Source organism: Pan troglodytes, chromosome 1 (assembly GCF_028858775.2).
Source record: "Pan troglodytes isolate AG18354 chromosome 1, NHGRI_mPanTro3-v2.0_pri, whole genome shotgun sequence".
Lineage (NCBI taxonomy): Eukaryota > Metazoa > Chordata > Mammalia > Primates > Hominidae > Pan > Pan troglodytes.
The window spans coordinates 164,509,804-164,528,582 of record NC_072398.2 but is presented as its reverse complement, the minus strand read 5'-3'; the positions used below and the strand labels follow the sequence as shown (position 1 = coordinate 164,528,582).

At 40.9% G+C, this 18,779-nt stretch overlaps 1 long non-coding RNA gene across 1 annotated transcript in view; it reads right to left on the bottom strand.

Moving 5' to 3' along the window:
• The window catches only part of LOC134807761 (uncharacterized), a 28,677-nt gene extending 10,219 nt beyond the window's left edge, over positions 1–18,458 (bottom strand). Inside the window, exons 1-2 of the long non-coding RNA XR_010149019.1 lie at positions 18,097–18,458; positions 14,750–14,853 (exon numbers count right to left, since the gene is read on the bottom strand). This is a non-coding gene — a long non-coding RNA (uncharacterized LOC134807761). The remainder of the gene's footprint in view (positions 1–14,749; positions 14,854–18,096) is intronic.
• Between the last annotated feature and the right edge of the window lie 321 nt (positions 18,459–18,779).

Genomic DNA, 18,779 nt, shown 5'->3' with positions numbered 1-18,779 from the left:
AGAGAACATTTTTCCATTACTCTCTTCCTAATTCTCTGTCGTGACAAAGTTCTTTGGAATTCAAGTTGCATTCTCCAGGGTGTTATCTACTTTTTTCATTCTGGAAAAATGTTGACAGAACTGCCCATACAGAAAAAACCACCATCATTCTCAGCAAACTATCGCAAGGACAAAAAACCAAACACCGCATGTTCTCACTTATAGGTGGGAATTGAACAATGAGAACACATGGACACAGGAAGGGGAACATCACACTCTGGGGACTGTTGTGGGGTGGGGGGAGGGGGAACAGATAGCATTTGGAGATATACCCGATGCTAAATGACGAGTTACTGGGTGCAGCACACCAACATGGCACATGTATACATATGTAACAAACCTGCACATTGTGCACATGTACCCTAAAACTTAAAGTATAATAATAATAAAATTAAATTAAATTAAATTAAAAAAAGAAAAAAGCCTGTTATTTTTATAAATAGGAAGGGTCTTAAAGATTATCTAATCAACATCCTTGTTTCAATGATAAGGAATTTGAGGTCATCAGAAGTGAAATGACTTCTCTATGTTTGTGGAATTACTTTATAGTAAAACCAAAACACAAACTCTGATATTGCAATAGACAGTAAAGTATTGCTGTTTTGTCTAAGACAAAGCAAAATGAAGCATCTTAACTGAGCTCATTCATAATTCCATATTGAAAATACCAAATGTGCCCTGAGTGATCTTCACAATCATTTCAGAACCTCTGGCCATGGCTTTGAATGTAGGGTATTTCAAGCCAATGGAACACATGGCAGGACCATAGCATGTATAATAAAAGAGAATCAGCATGTAAAAATACACCTAGTAAAAAATATCATACACTCCCTGTACCTTTCTCAGATTTTGGCATTCTTAAAACTGAGAAGGACTTTATAGGTTACTCAGAGAAGTGACTTCTATATGTCAAGCATTTTAGCAGACTATTGACATACCAGACCTTATTTACTCATCACAAAACAAACTCATTGAGGAAAGTGTTACCTCTATTTTTAAAATGCTAGGACTTGAGGCTGGGCTTGGTGGCTCATGCCTGTTATCCCAGCACTTTGGGAGGCTGAGGTGGGCGGATCTCCTGAGGTCAGGAGTTTGAGACCAGCCTGACCAACATGGCGAAACCCTGTCTCTACTAAAAATACAAAAATTAGCTGGGCATGGTGGCGGATGCCTGTAATCCCAGCTACTAGGGGGGCTGAGGCAGGGACAATCGCTTGAATCCAGAAGGCAGAGGTTGGAGTGAGCCTAGATTGTGCCATTGCACTCAAGCCTGGACAATATACTGAGACTCCATTTCAAAAAGAAAAAAAAATTGCCAAGACTTGGATTCAGATAAGATATATGCCTTCCTCAAATTTCTAGCCAAGTAATTATGGAGCTGGTGTACAAACTCAGGTGTGTCCAACTTCAACACCTTCTCCTTTGCTCCTAATCGGATTTACTCCCTCTAATCACAGGATTCTTTACAGATTACATGAAGTGAAGTTCCCAGCTTCAGCTGGAAAATCTCAGTCTGGGGTGGATTTTGTTTTGAGAAGCAGCTCTCTTTCTATAGTTGAAAATTCTGGGTTTTCTTCCTAATTTTAGATTCCCAAATTTGCCTACCAGAAACTTCCACTGAGTCTTTATGCAGCCTTTTGGAGCAAACCTAACCAAGCTAATTCTTTGTGAGGACACTTCTAAACTTCTTCCATTGTTCCTTGAGCTTGATTTTGTTCTGTAACTAACTAATTGAAATTAGGTAACCGTGAGTCTTCATTTCTTCAGGGAAAACATCCAGTGTTCACTCAACTATTATCGGTAAACTTTTCTTCCTAGGCTCATTCCTGGATGGCATTTCTTGTACTTTATATTCCAGTGTAACTGTGTAAGTATAGCTCTCAGAACAGGACATGACTACTCCTCCTGTAGTCTGTTTTCAACTTGATATTACATTTCAATGAATGCAGCCTAAGTTTATTAGCTTTTTCATCAGGATCCCAACACACTAAAGACATATTTTCTGAGTACAACTCTACAAGGCTTAACAACACTCAAGAGACTCTCAGAAATTTAGCCAACACTTGATTCATCCAATTAAAAGGAAACACCATTAACATGCAGTTAAACGCAACTGAACTGGATCTTAACTCCCAACATTCAAGACTTTTATAGGAAATCACAAGCTACTTAGCTCTGTGTTACTTTGCTGAATTAGTTACAGGACCAAATCAAGCTTTGTGGGATTTTTGCCAGCTTCTGTGCAGAGATATGCATTGGCCTCCATCTAATGCCACTTCTAGAAACATCCCAGTTAGTGGAACACAAAAGCAGTAAGACCACAAATTCAAGGCTGGGTCAGACACTAATAAATTGTTTTATTTCACTCACTGTACTTTTTAAAAATGTTCTTTTATTTTAATGAAATTAAAAGAGAAAGCACCAGTTAGACCTTTCTCTCCCACACAAGGGAGAATCGGCAGCAGCCTAGAGAATCATGTATCTCTATGTCCTTATCAAACAAGAAAGATAAGGGGCAGTAGTGGACCTTTCTACCAACACTGAATAACACAGATCTGCATACTGTTAATACAAAAGAGTATAAAGGAAGAAAAATATTTATAAATTTGTGATAGATAAAAAGGATCAGCTAGATTGTAAGCAGCATGAGAACATTTCTGTCTTTACAATCCTATTCCATATGTGACATATAATGCTGTATCCATTTGGATGAACAACTAAATGAACCAATAGAATCTAATCTATAAATGGTTGACACTGGTGTGAATCATGAGGTTAAGTGTTTCCTGGTGGGGGCTCTAGATTCTCTTTCAATTAGATGGTTTCAGAGATTTTTGCTGCCATTGACAATTAGCAATCTCTATAAGCAATGCTCTTAGACAAAGTCAAATTCCTCAGTCTTATGTTCCTTCATAATTCAGGTGGATAAATTGAGTGAACTGAGCTCTTCCGCACATACAATTCTATTCAGTTATCTTAGGAGAGAGAATATGGTCAAGAAGAGTATTTTAGGAGAGGTATTGATCAAAGGGAACAAATTTTCAATCAAAAGATAAATAAGTTCTGAGGACCTAATGTACAGGATGGTGACTCTAGTTAGTAATACTGTATTGTATACTTGAAATTTTCTAAAAGAGTAGCTCATAAATGTTCCTACCACACACATACATACACACACACACACACACACAAAGGTGTGATATGAGGTGATGGATGTGTTAGTTTGATTGTGTTAGTTGTTTCACAATGTATCACAAAAAATCACATTACATGCTTTAAATATATACAATATTTATTTGTCAATTATACCTCAATAAAGATAGGAGGAAAAAATAATCTTTTAGAGCTGGTTGATCTGGTCCAGATAGACTTTCTAAGTTAATATAACAGGTCCTATAACATAAGCAGGTTTGGAAGTAAACCAACTACTTCTTAACAATATCCTGCCTGGATTATTTTTTGTATCAAATAAGGTCAAAAGTAATATAAATAAGACAAATATGTCATCTTCATAACTCATAAGAAATGTAAATTATCTTAGAAAAAAATAATATTTATTAGGTGAGGAGTGTTTGCTCTTAGATAACTTATGATGTGTCATCAGTCACAGATCTTGTTTTTAATAAAGTAATTTAAAAGCAGAGAATCATCAGTATCTCAGTCTTCCTCCTCACTCACAAAATGAGAAATCATATCTTTCCATTTGTGAGATAGCAAATCCTGGACCAAGGAAATCCTTTTGTGCCTAGCCAAAGATGTTAGAAAGGATAAAGGAATGAGGCCTCATTTTTTTTTTGTATTTGACCATGGAATCATTTTATATACAGCACTATTAATACCCAGGAAAACCAGCATTTGAAATAACACAATTTAGGCCTGCCAGCTGATGGTGGAGAAAAGTAACTATATTTCAAATATAAACTGGCCTACAAGGTACTAAGTAGTATACATTATTATCTTGTTAAATATTCACTGTATATCTGCCTGGTAGGTAATATTTTCATTTTATTTTATCTTATTTTTTAACTTTTATTTTAGGTTTAGGGTTACTATGTGCAGGTTTGTTACATAGGTAAACTCACATCATGGGGGTTTGTTGTATTGATTATTTCATTACCCAGGAATTAAGCCCAATACCAAGTAGTTATCTTTTCTGCTCCTCTCCCTCCTCTCACCCTCCACCCTTAAGTAGAACCCAGTGTCTGTTCTTTCCTTCTTTATCTTCACACATTCTCATCAATTAGCTGCCACTTATAAGTGAGATGTGGTATTTTATTTTCTCTTCCTGCATTAGTTTGCTTAGGATAATAACCTTCAGCTCTATCCATGTTCCCACAAAATACATGATCTTGTTCTTTTCTTATGGCTGCATAGTGTTTTATGGTATATATATACCACATTTTTCTTTATCCAGTCTGTTACTGAAGGGCATTTAGGTTGATTCCATGCCTTTGTTATTGTGAATAGTGCCACAATGAACATTTGCGTGCCTGTGTCATTATGGTAGAATGATTTATATTCCTCTAGTTATATACCCAGTAATGGGATTGCTGGGTCGAATGATAGTTCTGCTTTTAGCTCTTTGAGGAATCACTATACTGCTTTCCACAGTGGTTGAATTAATTCACACTCCCATCAACAATGTATACATGTTCCATTTTCTCCACAATCTCACCAGCATCTGTTGTTTTTTGACTTTTTAATAATAGCCATTCTGACTGGTGTCACATGGTATCTCATTATAGTTTTTATATGCATTTCTCTAATGATTAGTGATATTGAGCTTTTTTACATATGTTTGTTGGCCACATATATTTCTTCTTTTAAAAGTGTCTGTTCATGTCCTTTGCCCACTTTTTAATAAGGTTGTTTGTTTTTCTCTTGTAAATTTGTTTAAGTTTATTATAGATGCTGGATATTAGGCCATTGTCAGATGCATAGTTTACAAAAATTTTCTCCCATTCCGTAGGTTGTCTGTTTAGTCTGTTGATAGTGTCTTTTGCTGTGCAGAAGCTCTTAAGTATAATTAGATCCCATTTGTCAATTTTTGCACTTGTTGCGATTGCTTTTGGTGTCCTGTCATGAAAGCTTTGCCCGTTCCTATGTCCAGGATGGTATTGCCTAGGTTGTCTTCCAGGGTTTTTATAGTTTTGAGTTTTACATTTAAGTCTTTAATTCATCTTGAGTTGATTTTTGCATATGGTGTAAGGAAGGGGTCCAGCTTCAGTCTTTGGCATATGGTTTGCCAGTTATTCCAGCATCATTTATTGAATAGGGAGTCTTTTCCCCATTGCTTGTTTTTGTCAGCTTTGCCAAACATCAGGTGGGCATAGGTGTGTACCCTTATATCTGGGCTCTCTATTCTGTTCCATTGGTGTATGTTCCTATTTTTGTACCAGTACCATGATGTTTTTGAGTAGAAGTGGTGAGAAAGGGCATCCTTGTCTTGTGCTGGTTTTTAAGGGGAATACTTCTAGCTTTTGCCGATTCAGTATAATGTTGGCTGTGGGTTTGTCGCAGATGACTCTTATTATTTTGAGGTATGTTCCTTCAATACCTAGCTTGTTGAGAGTTTTTAAATGAAAGACTTTTTGTTTGTTTGTTTTTTGTTTTTTTTTTTTGAGACGGAGTCTCGCTCTGTCGCCCAGGCTGGAGGCAGTAGCGCGATCTCGGCTCACTGCAAGCTCCGCCTCCCGGGTTCACGCCATTCTCCTGCCTCAGCCTCCCGAGTAGCTAGGACTACAGAAAGAGTGTTAAATTTTATTGAAAGCTTTTTCTGCATCTATTGAGAAAATCATGTAATTTATGTCTTTAGTTCTATTTGTGTGATGAATAACATTTATTGATTTGCATATGTTGAAACAACCTTGCATCTCAGGGATGAAGCCTACTTGATCATGGTGGATTAGCTTAGCTTTTTGATGTGCTGCTGGATTTGGTTTGCAACTATTTTGTTGAGGGTTTTTGAATCACTGTCCATCAAGATATTGGCCTGAAGTTTTCTTTTCCTGTTGTATCTCTGCCAGGTTTTGATATCAGAATGACATTGGCCTCATATAATCAGTTGGTGAGGAGTTCCTCCTCCTCAATTTTTTGAAGTAGTTTCTTTAGGAATGGTACCAGCTCTTCTTTGTACATCTGGTAGAATTTGGCTAAAGCCCCATTCTTATGTGTAGAGAGGTGTAATTAATGAGAGCTAAATAAATGAGGCTTTACAATGCCTGAGAATATCAGGCGATTTCCTTAAGAAACTTACAAATATAAGTAAAAATTAACTTTATAATTTCTAAGGATTTCTATCTCCCCATTAGTTGTGAATATGGAGGCACAGTGTAAACTTAATATTCTGGACAGGAAAAGTAATTTTTAGCTTCACTTAGAAAAGAACTAAAAAAGAAAACATAGACCAGCGTCTGTTCCAAACCCTTTCTGCAATGCACAGAGTTGTAGAGTTTTAGCTCTGCCCAAGAAAAGCTCAAAATATGGAAATTATTTACTCATCCATTCAACAGAAAACAAAATTGATTGTCTACAGCACTGAGAAAACAGAAGTGAATACTAGAGACAAAGTGTCTCTCCTCAAGGATCTTACATTCTAGTGTAGGGAGACAGACAATAAATAAAAAACACAAACATAATATAATTCAAGTAGAGATAAATGGAATTTTTTTACAAATTGCAGAATAAGTGCAAGGAGACTGATGTGAGATGCATACATTTCTTATAGACAGCAATGTCAGGGATGACTCTCTGTGAAGGTGACAGGTGAGCAGAGCCAAAATGCAATGAGAAAGTGAATCTAGCAGAATCCAGGCCTGGCAGGGACCTCTAACGCAGTGGTCCCCAACCTTTCTGCCACCAGGTTCCAGTTTCAGGGAAGACAATTATTCCATGAACTGGTTGGTGAGGGAGGTGGTTTCAGGATGAAAGTGTTTCATCTCAGGTCATCATCAGGCATTTGATAGATTTTCATAAGGAGCACGTAACCTAGATCCTTCGCATGCACAGTTCACAATAGGGTTCGTGCTCCTGTGAGAATCTAATGCTGCCACTGATCTGACAGGAGGTAGAACTCAGGTGGTAATGTTCTCTCGCCCATGCTGACCTCCTGCTGTGTGGCCCATTTCCTAACAGGCCATGGACTGGTACCAGTCCACGGCCTGGGGGTTGCGGACTCCTGCTCTAAGATTTCATCAATCTCTGCCCCAACCATTGCAGCAGCTTCTTCCTTGACAGCAATGACATTTAGAGGTTCAGGAACATGGCTCGTGTTTTCTCCAAGGATGTGCAGTAAGAGCATAACTTCTACTCCTCATGTAGTGCCTCCTTTGTCACCACCAATTTCTATCTCTTTTTTCTACCATCAATATTTTAATACCAGTGGCCTGCCTCTAAAGATTTCATGGCCCAACTTTTTAAATGTCAAAAAAAGTATGAAAATATCTGTTTCTTTAGGAATCTTGATAAAAGAAAATTAAAAATATATATATAAAGGAAGTAGTTTGGGTAGCTTGAACAGTCTTCTCTATAACAAGAATCTTCAAAATTGTTTTCGTAGCAGAAGTCTCTTCTCAGATCCCCAGGCCACAATCCACCCGACAAGTGAGAGAATTCCTGGGGTCGGCAAGATTTTGCAGACTATGGATACCTGGGTTCGCAGAACTGGCTAAACCCTTGTATCAGGCAACACGGGGGCAACAGCCATTTAATTGGACAGACGAAGCCGAGTTGGCCTTCCAACAGATTAAAACCGCCCTACTCTCCGCGCCTGCACTAGGACTACCTGGTGTTACCAAGCCCTTCCACTTATACGTGGATGAGAATAAGGGTGTCGCCAAGGCGGTAATAACTCAGAACTTAGGCCCCTGGCGGAGGCCAGTTGCCTACCTGTCGAAGAAGTTAGACCCAGTAGCTGCCGGGTGGCCCCCTTGTCTCCGAATGATTGCGGCCACGGCTCTGATGGTGCAAGATGCTGATAAACTTGTCATGGGGCAAGAATTGCGGGTCGTTACTCCACATGCCATCGAAGGTGTACTCAAACAGCCATCTAATCAATGGATGAGTAACGCCCGGCTCACCCACTACCAAGGACTACTACTAAATCCTCTCAGGATAATTTTCCTGCCCCCAATGACCTTAAACCCTGCCTCGCTGCTGCCCAACCCGGACCTAGACGCCCCACTCCATGACTGCACCAAGATACTAGCTCAGGTGCACGGAGTTCGAGAAGACTTGCAGGACCGCCCACTTCCTGACGCCGACCTCGTCTGGTTCACTGATGGGAGCAGCTTCATGCATCAAGGCCAGAGGTACGCTGGAGCGGCAGTAACTTCAGAGACTGAGGTAATCTGGGCGGAACCCCTGCCCCCGGGGACTTTGGCCCAGAAGGCCGAACTGATAGCGCTCACCCAAGCCCTTACCTTAGGGGCGGGGAAAAAGCTGACAGTATATACAGACAGCCGATATGCTTTTGCAACGGCGCATATACATGGGGCCATTTACAGGGAGCGAGGGTTACTGACGGCTGAAGGAAAAGAGATAAAAAACAAGCAAGAGATCCTAGCCCTGCTAACAGCCCTATGGAGGCCAGAAAAATTAGCCATTGTACATTGCCCAGGGCATCAGAAACTAACTACTCCAACTGCTCAAGGCAACTTTCTGGCAGACCAAACTGCAAGGAATGTGGCGAAGGCTCCCAGCCGACTCCTTGCACTCCAGCTCCCTGACCCGGGCCCCCGGGACTTGCCATATTTCCCTGAATATTCAGAACAAGATCTCCAGTGGATTGACAAACTTCCCCTGAAACAAATCCAGAATGGGTGGTGGACTGATACTAATGACCAAACCATCCTACCAGAAAAATTAGGACAACAGGTGTTAGAACACATCCACCGAACCACCCACCTGGGGGCCCGGCGGATGATAGACCTGATCAGACGCTCCAAGCTCAAAATCAGACATATAGCTGAGACGGCCAGCAGTATCGTGGCAAGTTGCAAAGTCTGCCAGCTTAACAACGCATACCCCCAATCTCAAGCTGCAGCAGGAACAAGGCTCAGGGGAACCAGGCCCAGTATCTACTGGGAAGTAGATTTTACTGAAATAAAGCCAGGAAAGTACGGGTACCGGTACTTACTTGTCTTTGTAGATACTTTTTCAGGGTGGACTGAAGCATTCCCAACCGAAAGAGAAACTGCTCAGGTCATAGCAAAGAAAATTCTGGAAGATATCCTTCCCAGGTATGGCTTCCCCATCCAGATAGGGTCAGATAATGGGCCCGCTTTCGTCGCTAAGGTAAGTCAGGACTTGGCTTCCATCCTTGGGGCAAATTGGAAACTACATTGCGCTTACAGGCCCCAGAGTTCAGGACAGGTAGAAAGGATGAATCGGACCTTAAAAGAGACCTTAACTAAATTGACTATAGAGACTGGCGCTAATTGGGTAGTCCTTCTCCCCTATGCTCTGTTCCGGGCCCGTAATACCCCTTACAAACTGGGCCTTACCCCTTACGAAATCATGTATGGCAGACCTCCACCCCTGGTTCCTAGCTTAAAAGATGACCTGCTTAAGTCTGAAACAGAAAATGTCTCTGAATTCTTATTTTCCTTACAAGCCTTACAGAAAATTCACCAAGAAATCTGGCCCAAGCTGAAAGAGCTATATGAGACCAGTCCACCACCGACACCCCATCCGTACCAGCCGGGAGACTGGGTCCTGGTTAAGCGACACCGACAAGAGACCCTAGAGCCCAGGTGGAAAGGACCACTCCAAGTACTCCTGACCACACCCACCGCCCTGAAGGTAGAAGGCATTGCGTCGTGGATCCACTACACCCACATCAAGCCAGTGGACCCAACCTCCGACCTTCTGGGGCCAATCACGGCGGCGGCTGAAGCACTGGACACGTGGACTGTGGACAGAGCTAAGAACAACCCCTTAAAACTCACCCTGCGCCGGCAGCATAGCTCACTGCAAACATGCAGTTAGGTAGTCTAACTCTAACATTGGTCGCCCTAGTGGCCGCTGGGGAAAACATAAAGCCAGCTCCTAATCCCTTTGTCTGGAGATTCTGGCTTTATGAAAACCATACCCACCCTGGGCAACCTCATAAGCCCGGGAAACTAGTGGCCAGTGCAGATTGCCCCTCCTCAGGGTGCAATAGCCCAAGTTTACTAAATTTTACCGATTTCCCAGTAGCCAAACCAGTGGCACCAATAATATGCTTCGAGTATGATCAGACTGAATACAATTGTAAGCACTATTGGTGGCACCAAAGTGCCGGCTGCCCTTATAACTATTGTAACATCCATAAATACCAATAGTGGGGTGGAAAAGAACAGATAGATCCCAGATGGCCCTTCCATCGCAGACGAGATAGAGACCTTTCATATACATGGATAGTTAGAGACCCCTGGAACTCCCGCTGGACCACGCCTCAACACGGGGCTGTATACTACTCCTCCACCTCCACATGGCCAAGCAGTCACCTCTATCTGTGGCGGGGTCTAGTGCAGGTACAGCCCCTTGTCCATGGAAATATCCAGCGACAAGAAAACCGCCTGACACAAGATTTACGTCCTTTTTCCTGGTTAAAATTATTGCAAGAAGGATTAGAACTTGCCAACCTTACAGGACTTCACAGCCTGTCTGGCTGCTTTCTGTGTGCCACTCTAGGGTGTCCACCGCTAACCGCTGTCCCCCTGCCATGGAGATCCTCCACCTCTGCCCAAGCTAACAACCACCGAAACCTCTCATATGCCCCTATCCCTAACGTGCCACTATACCTAAACCCCAGTCAAGAAAAGTTTCCCTACTGTTTCTCAGGAACTAATTCCAGCCTCTGCAACATCACTGCAACGCCCCCTAACATCACCTTAAGGGCTCCGTCAGGCATATTCTTCTGGTGTAATGGAACATTATCTAAAAACCTATCAAGCCCCTCTGTTACCAACCTACTGTGTCTTCCTGTCACATTAGTTCCCCGGTTAACTCTACTTACTTCCGGCGAGTTCCTAGGGTATACCGGTAACTGGACTAGTGCTGTTATTCACCCAGACCCTAGACCGAGACCTGCACGAGCCATATTTCTCCCCCTCATTGCAGGAATCTCCCTCACCGCATCCTTCATGGCGGCCGGACTGGCTAGGGGAGCCCTAGGTCACACCCTCATAGAAAGTAACAAGCTGTACCAACAATTTGCCGTTGCTATGGAGGAGTCAGCTGAGTCCCTTGCCTCCCTCCAGCGGCAGCTCACGTCCCTAGCACAGGTAACCTTGCAGAACCGGAGGGCCTTAGACCTACTCACTGCTGAAAAAGGGGGAACGTGTATGTTTCTAAAGGAAGACTGTTGTTTCTACATAAATGAATCAGGGCTCATGGAAGACCGGGTCCAACAGTTACGCAAGTTAAGCACAGAAGTAAGAACATGGCAGTTTGCTTCAGCTGCAGACCAATGGTGGAACTCATCTATGTTTTCTCTGTTAGCCCCCTTCCTTGGACCCCTGCTGAGTCTACTATTTCTGCTTACTGTAGGACCTTGTGTTGTTAACAGAATTTTGCGGTTCGTTAAAGAAAGGTTTAACACTGTACAACTCATGGTCCTCAGAGCCCAATACCAACCTGTAAACGCTGAAACAGAATCAGACTTATAAGACCCAAGATTGGCTCTAAAAAATACCTGAAAAGAAAGGGGGGAATGAAAGGAGCCAGGCATGTTCCTCAGCCCCGGGCTCAAAACAAACAAGCCCAGTACAAACACATCCCATCCTCCCATCCCACCACATATCGCCATATATCTCTCAAACTTCCTGAGCCCAGTACAAACACCACCAGGAAAGTCTCCGATAAGGGGACAGCCATTCAAAGTTTTACTGAAAGAGTGGGAACCAAAAGAATTCCTTTGTTCCCCTGTAACTTTCAGGCTATAAAAAGCAAACACTCGCATTGTTCAGGGCCCTCTTGTATGCTGTGGAATGGAGGGACCAAGTTCGAACTTGTAGTAAAGATCCTTGCCACTTGGCTTTGACTCTGGACTCTGGTGGTCTTCTTTGGGGAACTAACGGTCTGGGCATAACATTTTCTACCATCAATATTTTAATACCAGTGGCCTGCCTCTAAAGATTTCATGGCCCAACTTTTTAAATGTCAAAAAAAGTATGAAAATATCTGTTTCTTTAGGAATCTTGATAAAAGAAAATTAAATATATATATATAAAGGAAGTAGTTTGGGTAGCTTGAACAGTCTTCTCTATAACAAGAATCTTCAAAATTGTTTTCGTAGCAGAAGTCTCTTCTCAGATGAATCTTATGTAAAACAGATTATGTATTATACAACAGAGAAACCAGCAGAACTGTTCTGGATAAAGCAGAGATCTGACTTCCCAGAAACTGCTTGAAAATTCCTCAAACGCCCTGGAGCAAGGTCTCTTTGGACAATGGAAAGAAGATTAAGTTCATCAAGAGCGTCTTTTTAAAAACACTCATTCAAAATACTGAATGATATTCAATATTCATTCTTTGAATTTCTGCTCAATGCAAGGCAATGCCCTATAAACTGAGAGCAACAGTGAAAGATAGGGAAGGGATAAAAAGAAATCACTTCTTATCTCATTCGGAAGGAGATAAAACAATTCATTATAATGGTTAAATATATGAGATTTGGAGCTATATAGCTTCAAAGCCGAGATCTTTCACCTCTTATCTGTGTGGTCCCAGGTAAGTTAATTAATCTAACTATACCTCAGCTTCCACAAATGTGAAATAAAACCCATTAACTTGGTCCTTCACCAAATTACTGGTCCCTGCTAGGTGAGTATCACATTTTTTCTTTAACAAAAGCTTTACTGGATTGAACAGTAAGGATACAGCACAGTGAGGAATCTGTATGAGTCGGGAATCAGGGCAGAGTGCTCTGGCACCCAGTGGATGATCTTACAGTGGGTCCGTCTGTAATCATTCCTATACCCTCGTTACCTCCTAGTAACTAGGAGGTAATCTAGTCAAAGATTCATGCCTCTAATATGTTAAATGAGATAAAAGCCCCATCCCTGGCCTTGGAGCCTCAAAAGTTTCTTTGCAAGGCTTAGTTACTAAAATAAGTTTCTGGAAAGCGAGGACCTCAGTCTGTCTATTCAAATCCCAGTGCCCTTTGTCCCAGGTCTGTCTTTCGGAGCTACCAGGCTGCAGACAGTATTCACAGTTTTGGTTCTGCTTCTTTGGAAGTATCACTCACAAATCAGATGTCATTTCAGTCTGGCATGCAGAGGTCCTTTCTTCTTTGGTATTAGCAATAAACCAGTTCCTTAAAAACAAGTATGAAGTCTGCCCACCTGGTCACTCTTAGAGGCAGGGAAAGAGCTTAAGTGACTGTGGGAACACAGTGTTTGAGCATGCATGTGTGTGCAGGAGTTGTGAAGGGGTAGAAATGAACGCTGAAGCAGACCTCTTTGATCAATACACCGACCTCACAGCAAGGAGAGTATTAAATAAAATCATGTATATAAAGCAGTTCAACACTTTATATTCATTCTACTGTAGGGAGACAGACAATAAGCAAGTAAAAAACACTCTGTGTTTGTTTTGCTGTTCTACTCAGTAACCATAAAGTTTACTTGTGTTGGTCAAGAGCAATTTGATTGCAAGAAATCAGTTTAGTTTAAACTACCTAGACAAGGGGGAGTTATTTATGTATCACTCAGAAAAATAAATATCACACTTAGTTATCTGAGGGAATCATATATAGTACAGGAAATAGTTTCACAGATGTTGGAAGCATGAAAGGGCAAAAAAGGGACCCTGAACTAACTCAGAAATGGTAACTGCAGGAAGAAACTACCTCCTCTAGGAGGGGGAACGCTGGGGAAACAGAATAGAAGGAGTATGTTTCCAGGGCCATGGATTTCAGGGGAGGTGCTCTGTGGACTAAGATTGCTGAGGAAGAGGCAGCTCCCTTCCAGCTGCTGTTGGCGCCTCTGGGGGCCTGTGCTAAGCCTGCTACTCAGGGGCAAAGACACTGGAAGCTGCAGCCAACTGCCACTAGTGCAAAGATGCTGCCAAAAACAGAAAACAGAAAGGACAGGCTCTTTCCCTTGGGCATTCTTATGTCCTTTAGTGCCTCTTATAAGCTCATGGGAAGCCAGCTAGCAGAGGGGCCTGGGAAATGCAGTTTGCAGAATACAGAAGGGTTGACTGAAGCTGAGAGATAATAGGTAAATAACTGGCAAACTGGTTCATGGAATCCAAGGAAGGCTCAACTCAGAAACCATATGAACCAGGACCTGCATGTAGCTAGGACTTCCTGTTTCTTCTCTAAATTCTGCTTCTCACTGCTCATCAGCTTAGGCAGTTCTGTTCTCCATGGCAATGGCAGCACATGGCTACCCAAATCCCCCACATCTGACTCCCAACAACCGTGACCACCAGAGATAAATTAAAAATTAATTAAATTATACCTGCCTTTACTTGCTCTAGTATGACCTGGACCCAAATTTGTAGCCTTTTGAATTTCAGATTTGTTTTTTCTCTTCAAGGTAGATTAAATAAAATTGTTGACTTAGGGGAAATAGAGATGAGTGCATGTCAGTTAGAAGTCACAAAGTGCATTTTTTATTCTATTTCATATTATTTCAATAATGAGTCATTGTATAATATCTCAGGAGACATCAAAATTTTCAAAGGAATTATACTTACAGTATAAAAATTTAACACATACCTCTGTTCTGCTTCAGAGTACCATAGTTAACTCTTAGGCATGATTCTCCCTTTGTGGCTCCTTCCTTTCCTCCCACATCCTTTTGGCTAGAATTCCATTAACAACTGCACCACAGTGAGAAAAGGAAGAGAAAGATAAAATCAATGAAATTTAATTCAGACTGTTATGTTTGTACTTCAGGATTTTCAAGCATTTGGCAATAGGCACAGCAGGAAAACAAGCCTACAGAGCCCTGGCCTGCTATGTATTCACTCTTGACCATGACTCTTTTCTGAGCTTGGGTTTTTAAAATTTTTATTTTTATAGTGAGAATAATAACAATTACATTTTTGCAGATAATATGAGAACCAAATAAGATAACATTTGCAGTTAAAAAAAATCACTTCTCAGCCAGGCGCCGTAGTTCATGTCTGTAGTCCCAGCACTATGGGAGGCCGAGGCGGGCAGATCACTTGAGATCAGGAGTTCAAGACCAGCCTGGCATGGTGAAACCCCGTCTCTACCAAAAAATACAAAAATTAGCTGGGCATGGTTGTGGATGCCTGTAGTCCCAGCTACTTGGGAAGCTGCAGCAGGATAATCGCTTGAGCCTGAGAGGCGGAGGTTGCAGTGAGCCAAGATTGCACCACTGCACTCCAGCCTGGGCAAGACAGTAAGAACCTGTCCCAAAAAAAAAAAAAAAAAATCACTTCTTAGGCTCCCTCTGTCTTCTAAACATAAACACTCTAAGGACCAGCATGAATGGAGCTCAGGACAGGCCCCCCAGGCTTGCATATGTGATGCAGGTGGCCTTTGCTGACCTTGCAGCTTGCCTATTCCACTGCCAGGATTAGAGGTCATCAGAGTCAGGGAGGCTCAAGGTCAGGGACAAGGAAGTTCAAATCTCAAAGTGGCCTAAGGCTAAGAAGAACCCAGAACTCAGAAGGGGCATGGCTACTCTGGAATCTAGTTCAACTCTCCTACGGATGCATTCACTTGAGTGGAACAGCCAGGATTGAAAACTCTGTGCACAAGCTGTTCAACAAGAAGACAGCAGCCCAAAGAACGTGTGAGTAAAGGCAGAAGAATCACAATCACTTATTTTTAACAAAGTGAGTCCATTTCAATTGAGCTGTGTCTTTTGTTGATACCTAGTGGCTCAATCAGTTACTCAAAGGCAGCAGTTTTAAAACTTCCAAAGACTTCGTATTTGATCCAGGGTAAAACCTAAACTCCTTAGTCCTACATCCAGAGCCCTTCACAGCTATAGCTTCCATTACCTTCTCTCTGTAAGACAGCTCTTCCTCAATTGTGTCCAGCATTCTCATGACTCTTTGCCTTTGACGTAGGTTGTTCTCTTTCCCAAACTGCCTATTATTGCTTCTGCTACTTGCCTTTTAAGGCAGAGATTGAATATCGTTTCCTCCCGGAAGCTGCGTGTTCTTACCTACTTCTCATAGCACACCCAACACGATACATAGCAATAAAAATCACTTGTCTCCCAACTAGACTATGAGTAATTCCTCTAATAAGAAGCTAGGGCTGATTCATCATACACTCCACCCCCTTGTCTCTTTCTATCCCATGTTTGGTATTTGTAACATTTTGTGAAATACCAGTTAGAATGGCTATTACTAAAAAGGCAAAAAATAGCAGATGCTGGCAGGATTTTGGAGAAAAGGGAATGCCTATACGCTGCTGGTAGAAATGTAAATTAACTCAACTATAGTGGAGAGTAGTGTGGCAATTTCTCAGAGACCTTAAAGGAGAATTACCATTTGATCCAGCAATGCTATTATTGGGTATATACTCAAAGAAATATAAATTGTTTTATCATAAAGACACATGCACGTGTATGTTCATCACAGCACTGTTCACAATAGCAGTCATGGAATCAACCTAAACGTCTATCAATGGTAGATTGGATTTTAAAAATGTGGCACACATACATGATGGAATACTATGCTGTGATAAAAAGAATGAGATCATGTCCTCTGCAGCAAGATAGATGAAGCTGGAGGCCATAATCCTAAGTGAACTAACACAGAAACAGAAAACCAAATATGCATGTTTTCATAGGTGGAAGCTAATCATTGAGTACACATGGACACGAAGAAGGAAATGACAGACACTGGGGCTTACTTGAGGTTGGAAGGTGGGAGGAGGGAGAGGATCTAAAACTATTTGTGTACTTCACTTATTACCTGGGTGATGAAATAATGTGTACACCAAACAACTGTGACATGCAATTTACCCATATGCCAAACCTGCACATGTACCTGTGAACCAAATATAATAATTAAAAACAAAACAATGAAACAACAAAAAAGTGGGGTTCCCAGAAAAAAAAAACTTTGAAAGAATGAATAAAAAAATCTCTAAAATGAATATTTACCCCTGAACACACTCTTCTATGTGATTTCCCTTTCAATGAGAATAGCATGGTATAGTGGATGGTAGGTTCTAGGGCTTCACAGAACTTATTCTAGTTCTGGTGTCCCACCTATTAGCTATGTCCCCATAATCAAGTTACTTCTTTCAACCTCAGTTCTTTCATTTTTATAATGAAAATAGTAATAATAATAATTACATTTCACAGAAAATGCAAGGTTCAAATAAGAAAATATTTGCAGTTTTTAAAAATATAAATGGAGAAATGCTATACAAAAGTTAAATATTTAAACATGAGAACAACTACAATTTTTAAAAACTGATTTACTCAGGGGATAGGGTAAGAATTCAAATTCAACCAGAACCAAAAAACAGCTAAAAAATTAAAGGGGGGAAATAGAATGAGGGCATTTCATAGGTGGTTTCTGGTAAGAGGTAAATAAAAGTGGCTAATACTAATGTCCGAAATAAAATTCTGAAGATTTTCAGAGATGAATCAGCAGCTTTCTCATCAAAGAGTGGGAAAATTGCTATTACTGTTTTAACATTGATAATTAAATCAAAATGACAATAAACTAATTGCTTGCTATTAGAAGGCAATAAATAAAACACAAGTTTATATTTGAAATACAGCAGACAATTTTAAGATTTTTTTCTTCTGCTGGGCATCACCATCACTTTATTGTCACATCAATTCTTTGGAACCACCTCTCACTTTTACTGTCTTTCTCCTTCTTGCCAACTCCTCTCAGTTCTGACTTTAAATTTCTGCCTTTCCTCTCCTATGAGAATGATCTTTTAAAACAACTTTGAAGATCTTTCTCAAAACAACTTGGAAGATTAGAGCATACAATCAGATCACTTATAATCTCAACTTAGATTGAATCGAGACGCAATTCCAGTTACAAGAAAACAAGGTTAATTCATAAATGAGAACTTCAATTGTACTTTAAAATATAAACTTATGCAGTACTTACTTAATTATGTCATTGCCTGTTGCCTCCTGTTCAACAGCCTTCTCTTTTTTCCTGCTCAGCGATGCTGTAAATCGGCTTTCTATCCCAGCTCCAGGGGATGAATGTCAATTATTGCAGTTAATCTAGAATCACGATAATTGCATTCCCTTCACCAGTGATTGGTTCCATCGGAGGCACGTTATGTAATCTTGGCCAACTAGGCTAGAGGGAAGTATGCTTCTGGACTTTTTGAGGAAAGATTTTTAATCCTGATAAAAAGAGCTAGGTGATGAGAAATAGCTCATTTATGCTTCTCCATATGATTGTGTGAGCACATGACCTCTGGCTTCAGCAAAGACGAGGAGAGGCAATGCCTCCAGAGTAGAAAGGTTCGAGACTCCTGGATCATTTAGAAGAGCACTGGATTAGCACACTATGAAAACGTCCACTTTCAGATGTGATATTATGTAAAGTAACAAATCCTTTATTGTTTAAGCCACTTTCAAATTTTGTTTCATTTTGCTTTTCCAGCTGAAAACATCCTAAGACATGTAGTAAACTTTTGGTGAATTGAATTGTCTGGCTAACCAAAAATTTTTAAAAATATCTTCCAGATTATCCTGAGAGAATACTAATACTGCCATCCCCCAAGTTTGCCTGTGAAATTCTAATGAAATACAGAAATAAATGCAAACATTCAATAA